At 38.5% G+C, this 7,751-nt stretch overlaps 1 non-coding gene across 1 annotated transcript; it reads right to left on the bottom strand.

The window, feature by feature from the left end:
• Positions 1-270: 270 nt before the first annotated feature.
• TRNAV-AAC (transfer RNA valine (anticodon AAC)) lies at positions 271-343 on the bottom strand. Its single transcript has one exon. It is a non-coding gene; the product is annotated as a tRNA-Val (tRNA).
• Between the last annotated feature and the right edge of the window lie 7,408 nt (positions 344-7,751).

The following is a 7,751-nucleotide window of genomic DNA, read 5'->3' as shown; positions in this document are numbered from 1 at the left end:
GCAACTAGAGAGCAGGGCGAGATATGCTGAGATCCGGTTATACTATAACATGATGTGTATTACTAGACGGTATAATAGTAAATAACATTAGTTCCCACAACGCATTAGGGAAGCGACGAGGAATTGCGTGAATCTTCCAAATGTAAACATGTACAAATATAGCGGAGGAAATAAAGTATAACATATAACGCATGATATAAAATCACAATGTATAACAAGATGACAGCAGATAAGTAGGGGGAGAACATATTTGTGAATAAAAACAAAAGATGTTTCCGCCCGGTTTCGAACCGGGGACCTTTCGCGTGTTAGGCGAACGTGATAACCACTACACTACGGAAACCTGCATGCAGGGAATGGTGGTTTCAGTATAGTTGAGGAATAAAGAAATCTCATTCATGTGACAATAATAATTACTGGAATGTATAAGAATGAGAAGTTGATGCTTATGTATTTTTATAGAACAAAGACCTTAGCATGGCCTCACTTTGATTAATTTAGGCAGCAGTTGGATCTGCACCTGCAGAATATTTATTTATTTTTGTTTATATATGGAACCACCATATTACACAGCACTTTCTGATTTTATTGCTGCTTTATCATTTCATGATTGTGCTTGTTTTTCTTATTCAACAAGCACACTGAATAATGCAAGAAAATGGCTTTGATTGTAAAATGTATTTTAAGATTATGCAGACATGAATGACAGACTGACTCATAAAAGCCAGTGAAAGATTTCATAGGTCTATATGATAAACCCCCAAACTGAAAATGTATAGAAGAGCTTAAATGAGAAATTTAGTGCCACACAAAAAAAATGAATATTTAATTTGATACAATGTACATAATTAATCTATCCTGTCTATCCATAATTATTTCCCTGGCTGCAAGCACACTGCTTTTACCCTTCTTCACAGGAATTCACTGTCAGTGACAGTCATAACTATTAGAAGTAGTTCTAGGCCATTGTATCACAAATACATAAGCTGTTATTGGAGTAAGTGTCACAATCCTGCATCACTTGAAAACTCCAAAGACATCACCACTGGAGTTCCTGTGTAACAGGGAAAGCCTCTAGGGGGCATATTCAATTGTTAGCGTTAACGCTAACAAACGAGCGCTCAAAAAAATCTTACCATTAATACGGTAATTACTTGCGGAATTTCAGCTCGCAGCACCCTGAGCGGCGAGCTGAAATTCCGCGAGTAAACTACCGTATTAACGCTTTTCGCGCGCAATATCACCGTATAAACGGTAATATTTTTTGAGCGCTCGTTTTTCAGCGTTAACGCTGACAATTGAATACCCCCCTAGGTGTCAAATGTTACCATGCTCTAAAATGATCTTGCATACCAGAATATCTAAGCTTATCTTAGTGCATATTAATATATACTCTTTAAATACAAAGATAGTGTAAGTTTTACATTTCTGCAGATTTTCTCCCATATAATATACAGTGGCTGGACAATAAATTAGTATTTTTTTAAAATTTTGGCAAATACAAAATAATTTAAATAAACTTATTTTTTTATTCATTGGCCCATGCTAGACGTTTTCTCCCTCATTGCCATTGCCAGCTTCAGTTTCTTGACTGTTCGACAAGCTCTAAACCCAAACTGTGCATGGCGCCTCCGAACAGTTTTTAGAGAAACGTTAGCTCCTGCTTCCTTCCACATCATCACACATTTTCCTGGCAATTTTCGGTTTTCTATTGCAATTTTCTTAAGTTGTCTCTTCTGTCTGGACATAGTTTTATGACTGCTTTGCGTTGAAAAGGTAATTTAGCCAGGTTGTGTTGTCATCTGGTGGACCAATATGGCAACAAACTACCTATATGAAACTATTATGTTGTATGTTTACATCATAGACTATAAATCAGAACATATTTACTATATATTCACTATTTTTGAGGTAGAAACCTTAAAAAAAAACAAAAGTTTAAAAATTCCTATTTCATTGTCCAACCACTGTATATTTACTTATATAATATACATTTTTAAAATTAATATTTAGTCCAGTATGCACCAAAAGAAAGTCTTATGTGTCATGAGAAAACAATATAAAATCCAGTTGGGTAATATAAAAATGAATCCTTTGTAATTTATGTATCGTATAATTCTAATAATCATTGTTTATAATGTTCTCTGGTGTAGTGTTTGTCTAGTGACTTGCTTCAACATTTAAACATTTCTTCTCAACACTTGACACTCCAGATTTCTAGAAAAGAGTTTCCATATATATGCTTCCAAAGAAATCTTAACATATACAACACTATGGGCCTGATTCATTAAGGAAAGTAAGGCAAAAAAAGGAGTACATTTTCTCCTTGACAAACCATGTTACAATGCAAGGGGTGCAAATTAGTTTACTATGTTGCACATAAGATAAATACTGGCTGTTTTTCATGTAGCACACTTGGGGGTATATTGACTAAACTGCGGGTTTGCAAAAGTGGAGATGTTGCCTATAGCAACCAATCAAATTCTAGCTGTCATTTATTTACTACATTATACAAAATGACATCTAGAATCTGATTGGTTGCTAAAGGCAACATCTCCACTTTTTTAAACCCGCAGTTTAGTAAATATACCCCTTGATATCTTTATTTTTACACTGGAATTTAAAGTTCATCTAGGACAATGCCCTTCCCCAACTATAAATCTGCCATCACATTTTTAAGTTACATCCCCCTCTAATGCAACATGGCTTTGCCAAGGTGCAAAGTTATTCCTTTTTTTGCTTTCCTTTCCTTAATGAATCAGGCCGTATATATTTATATATAAACCCTGTTATGCTCACAGCTAGCCTATTTATCAATCTTTTTGCCACACTTTTTGCTCTCTCATGCATATTATTTCCAACCTCATTGTCCTCTCATGTCTCTCACTGACCCCCACAATGATCCCCTTGTGCTTCACTAACCAACCTACCCCCCAACTGTCCTGATTTTAGCAGGACAGTACCGATTTTAGGACTCTGTCCCGCACAGGAACAAGTTTGTCCCGTGGGTGGAAAAGTTGCGGGGAAGGGAGATATCTAACGGGCATCCTAGCGCTGCTGGGGACTGACATGTTGGATGTTACCATTACCATTTAGCAACATTTTTAAGTAAATCACTACCTTTTATAGCCTACAGGAGTCCCAAAGTTTTAAAAGATAGGTACACCTGTACTGTCACCACTTCTTACCCTCTTCCTCCTTGCACATACTCACTATGGGAGCCGACTTTATACAAAATACATAGTGCATCCACAGTCGCACACTATGTACAAAGCATGTTCCCATATGCATATACATCCATATATATATATATATATATATATATATATATATATATTCAGTGAGCTTATCTATTCCTTTAACATAATACAAGTGATAGAGATGCCTTTATGCTCTCACCTTGCATAGGTAGAGGGGCATGTGCAAAGTCGTTTGTGCATGATGATTTCATCAATATGATATGTAATCTATACCACAAACATTTACAAGCAGGGCCGGACTGGGACTAAAAATCAGCCCTGGCATTTAAAGTACACAGGCCCACCTGCTGTGGGCTCCATGCACTATATTGTTGCAGCCTGAAGTGGCGTTGCTGGTGCAGTCCAACATGAAGCATCAGCACAAACTTGTGTATCACACTTTGTCTTCTGCCCACCCTGATCAATTCCCTTGTTGTGCAAATCACCTAGAGCACTGTAAAAATGCACCAAACCATAATCTTTTAAAATATATAGTTAAAATACAATGTATAATGTTTCCATTCTACTTCCCCCTGAACCATATAAGACAGTAATTGTTTTGAGACGTAATGGCCATAGTAATTTATTGAATCATAACATACTATAAGCCACAGCATAAAACGTAAGTATTTTAAATAACATAAGTATTTTAAATAACGTAAGTATTTTAAATAACAAGTAAAACATGTAAAACAAAAATATTGCACAGAACTGCATGAAACTACCTATTTACTACAATGTAAACAAACCAAAAATCAGCAGATCCTCCATCATGACCCCTTCCATCAGGTGCAAGAGGCTCTGCTACTTAACTTCCCACATCCTTTATGACTGCTGTCACCTTTGCTGTAACTTTTATTTGGTATATTTAACAGACTGGATTATTTTAAGACTTGAAGCTAATTTCAAAGAGATTTTTGGGGAAATCACATGTTAAGAATAAGCTCATGCAATCTCTAAAGGATACAACATTGTATTGAATTATATAGCAGTATAGTTATTGCTTCTGATCTCTCCAGTGTGGGCGAGGAGTGATATAAATGTTGTATCCTTTACATATAACTGAAGCTTATTTTTAACCTTGTGATTTCCCCCCATATAAAAGCTAACCCCTAAAATCCCTGCAAAAACTCTGTGCTGGGCGAGCTTTTAAGGAATGAGTTGACTTCGCAGGACTTCACTCCTTTCTGCAACTCTGTCGATTATGTCTTCCACATCAAGACTCATGAGGATGTCTTTTTCTGTAGCCATCAGCATGAAAGAATCCAAATGGTCCTGGGATACAGTATTCCTCACTCTACTCTTGATAAACCTCAAGGTGGAGAAGCTTCTCTCACAAGCAACTTGTGTGAATGATAGAGTCAGTATGTATTTGTAGGCCAGGCCAATCACATTATAGGCATCTGCTAATAAATTGTATCGCCGTAGAATTTGATAGCAACAAATGGCACAGTTCTTACATGTCGCACATGGCTTATTCACCAGCTCCATTTCTATGTCACCACCTTCTTCACTCTGGTCTTCTGCAGGGATTTCTGTTGCTACTCTTAACAGTATATTCTTATAGCGCCGATGTCTTTCATTTTTCCCAGTGCAAAGCTAGATTAGTTAATTCACAGCGCAAATTTTCAGCTGTGGCGTTTTCATCAAATTTGATCAAGACTTTACTTAAGTCTTCCATTGCTGTATTCTTGTAACGGACTTACCTGATCCCCGCCGCTCCGTCCAGAAGCCGCACTTCCGCATCCAGGACCACGTGACCGCACCCGGAGGCGGTCACATGACCGCAACCTAGAGGTGGGGATTGAATCCCCTTCAGCATAAAAACCTCACTCTGACACTCGCTGAGTGTCAGAGCAACACTTACCTGTTCCTGGCTCCTGTTCTTCGTGGATTGCAGTGTCTTCCAGTTTCCAGTGTCTTCCTGTGTGCTGATCTCTGCCTGTTTGACTTCCCTGGCTCTCCTATCCCTGTGTACCGACCCGGCTTGCTGACCATTCTCCTATTCTTGTGACCCGTGTACCGAACCTGGCTTGTTGACTCCGAGTTGCTCCGCTTCACTCCGCTGTACTACATCTTGGGGCAAACCTGGGGACCGCGACCTGCGACTCCTGGCAGCAAAGCCCACCCCGCCTTGCGGCGGTTCTTGGTGAACACCGGGGGGATCGTTAGACTCCGCACCTCAGGTAAGCCAGCGCTAATCAAGATTAGTAATATAGTATCCAGAATCTGTTACAATTCTGAAGTCCTTGTTCTCTTATGATGGAAAAGTTCCTAGGGTCCAGGCAAGCATAATCAGCGTACAGTGATCCACTGGCGAGAAAACGTCGATTTATGCTCTCAGTGATTATGTCAAGGATCACATTGTGTACTTGGATTTTATATGCTGTAATAGCATCACATATAACTTCGTCTTGAGCAGACTCACCAGGCATGTTTTTTTCTTCCTTAACCTTTTTTGAGGTAGGGTGGCCTGTACTTCAAGGTCACAGTCTTCAAGATCTTGCAGCTTGTCATTTGCCCACATTACAAAATTATCTGTAGTGTTCTTAACCACATCAAAATCTCTTACAAGTTTTCTAAGATTTTCCTGTGTCCCAGACACCATGTGATGAGCTTTTAATATGTCCAAACCACTTGTTTGAAGATATTTTGACAATGGTGTTGTCAATTCAAATATACGAAGAAAAATTTGAGCTGTGAGAATGGTCTTGTATTTAAGAAGAGATTCCACATATGTTTCTGCTTTTAGGCGCACTTCAGCTCTAGATCTTGGGTGCTCTTTAATCTTTGCCAATGTGACAACAAGGTCAATGTACAAAGCAGAATCAGGTTGTGAAAATGAGCCAAATACTTTTCTAAGTGCTGCATCTTTAGACCACCAGCGAGTTTCACCAATCACAGAGAGTCTTCGATGGTGAGGGTCCTGACTGACACTTAGCCATGTATTCATGCATTGAAAAGAGTCCCGAATAAATACTGCAACATCATTAATTAAAGCAAATAACGATACACTTTCAACAACTCCTATTGTGGTATCTGCCAGTACTAAATTCAGTACATGCGCATAACACCAGACATGAACTTGGTGTGGTGATTCAGTTGACAACCATGTAGAGAAGCCTTTATATTGTCCTTGCATGTTTGCTGTGCCATCAGTAGAACTGCCAGTGCAATTTTTTATGTTTATTTTGCATTTCTGTAGAACTTGCTTTACCAAGTTAAGAAAGTATTCTCCAGATAAAGATTCACAATCTACCACTGCAAGGAGCTTCTCATGAATTTGATCTGTTACATAACGAACAATTACTGAACCATGTGATATCCTGAGTGGTGTCAATTTGTACTGAGAACATCCCAGCTTCAAAAGAACTGTCAGATACATGTAGTTGGACACGAACTAACCAAACCTATTCTGAAAATGTTTTGAGCACAGTCACAGATTAACAAGTACCAAGCAGTTGAATAAGCTGTCGTATAGTTTCTATAACTTTGTTATGAGTTGTTTTGGAGAGAAAAGTTATAAACTACCCTCTGCCCTTTCCTCTTAAATGCAACTTCTTGCTTCTTGTTATGCAATCGCTGTGTTCTCGAAGACAAGCATCGTACTTGCTGAGCAGTAACACCAACTCTAAAAAATTGCTGTGATCTACAGAAATGTCCTCTAAAGTGTATGCAGCCTCAAATTTGTTTCCCCTATAGCTAAGTCCATGTTTACCAATCACTTTTAGAATGTCTATCACACGCTCCAATATCTGACATCTTTTTTTGACTTGTTCTCTGTGTACAGACATTTGATTGCAAAGCAGTAAGTTATTGATATCTGCACTGCTGGCATTCAAAAAGTAAGCTTCAGCGCAGGATCTGTGCATTACACTTTTTTCGTGTTCTTCAATTCTTTGATGAATATGTCTCCTGTCTGTCATTCCTTCAATGAATGGATTTGTTACAGAAGTCTTTGAAAATGGCAGACAGACAGACAGACAGAGCAAAATACAGCGTTTTGGTCTTCACAGTAGGTCAGCCACTTGCGGATTGATCCATCTTTGCGAAGGACAGCTTTCTTTATGATATGATCACTTATGTTTTGTTTTGGGTGATAACTAAAAAATAAAGCTAGTTGATTTGTTTTAGGCCGAACAAAGTAATTGAATGGAGACTGTGACCCTAAACCTTGTGTACATGGTGAGCTACCGGTTTCAAATAAATTTTGCCTTTCTTCACCCTCTTGTTCTGGCAAGGATTCCTTCATGACAATGCTGACATCTTGTTCGGGTGCAAGACCATACGCTAGTGCGGCAATTTGGTGCTCACACACAGATATAACTGACTGTTCCTTCTGTTGACTGGTGCTTGGGGATTCTGGAATACATAACTGAGTTTCACTTTCTTGATCAATTTGCATTTCTAAAACATTTTCTTCCGTGGATGTTTTCCCAGGAATAGTGTGACCTTGTTGATGACGTCTGAACATATCAGTTATTTTAACGCATTTTTCGGCATCAGCTTCAA

This window comes from Mixophyes fleayi, chromosome 3 (genome assembly GCF_038048845.1).
Source record: "Mixophyes fleayi isolate aMixFle1 chromosome 3, aMixFle1.hap1, whole genome shotgun sequence".
NCBI classification, from domain to species: Eukaryota; Metazoa; Chordata; class Amphibia; order Anura; family Limnodynastidae; genus Mixophyes; species Mixophyes fleayi.
Note: the sequence above shows the minus strand (reverse complement) of the source record. Positions and strands in the feature narration are given on the sequence as shown.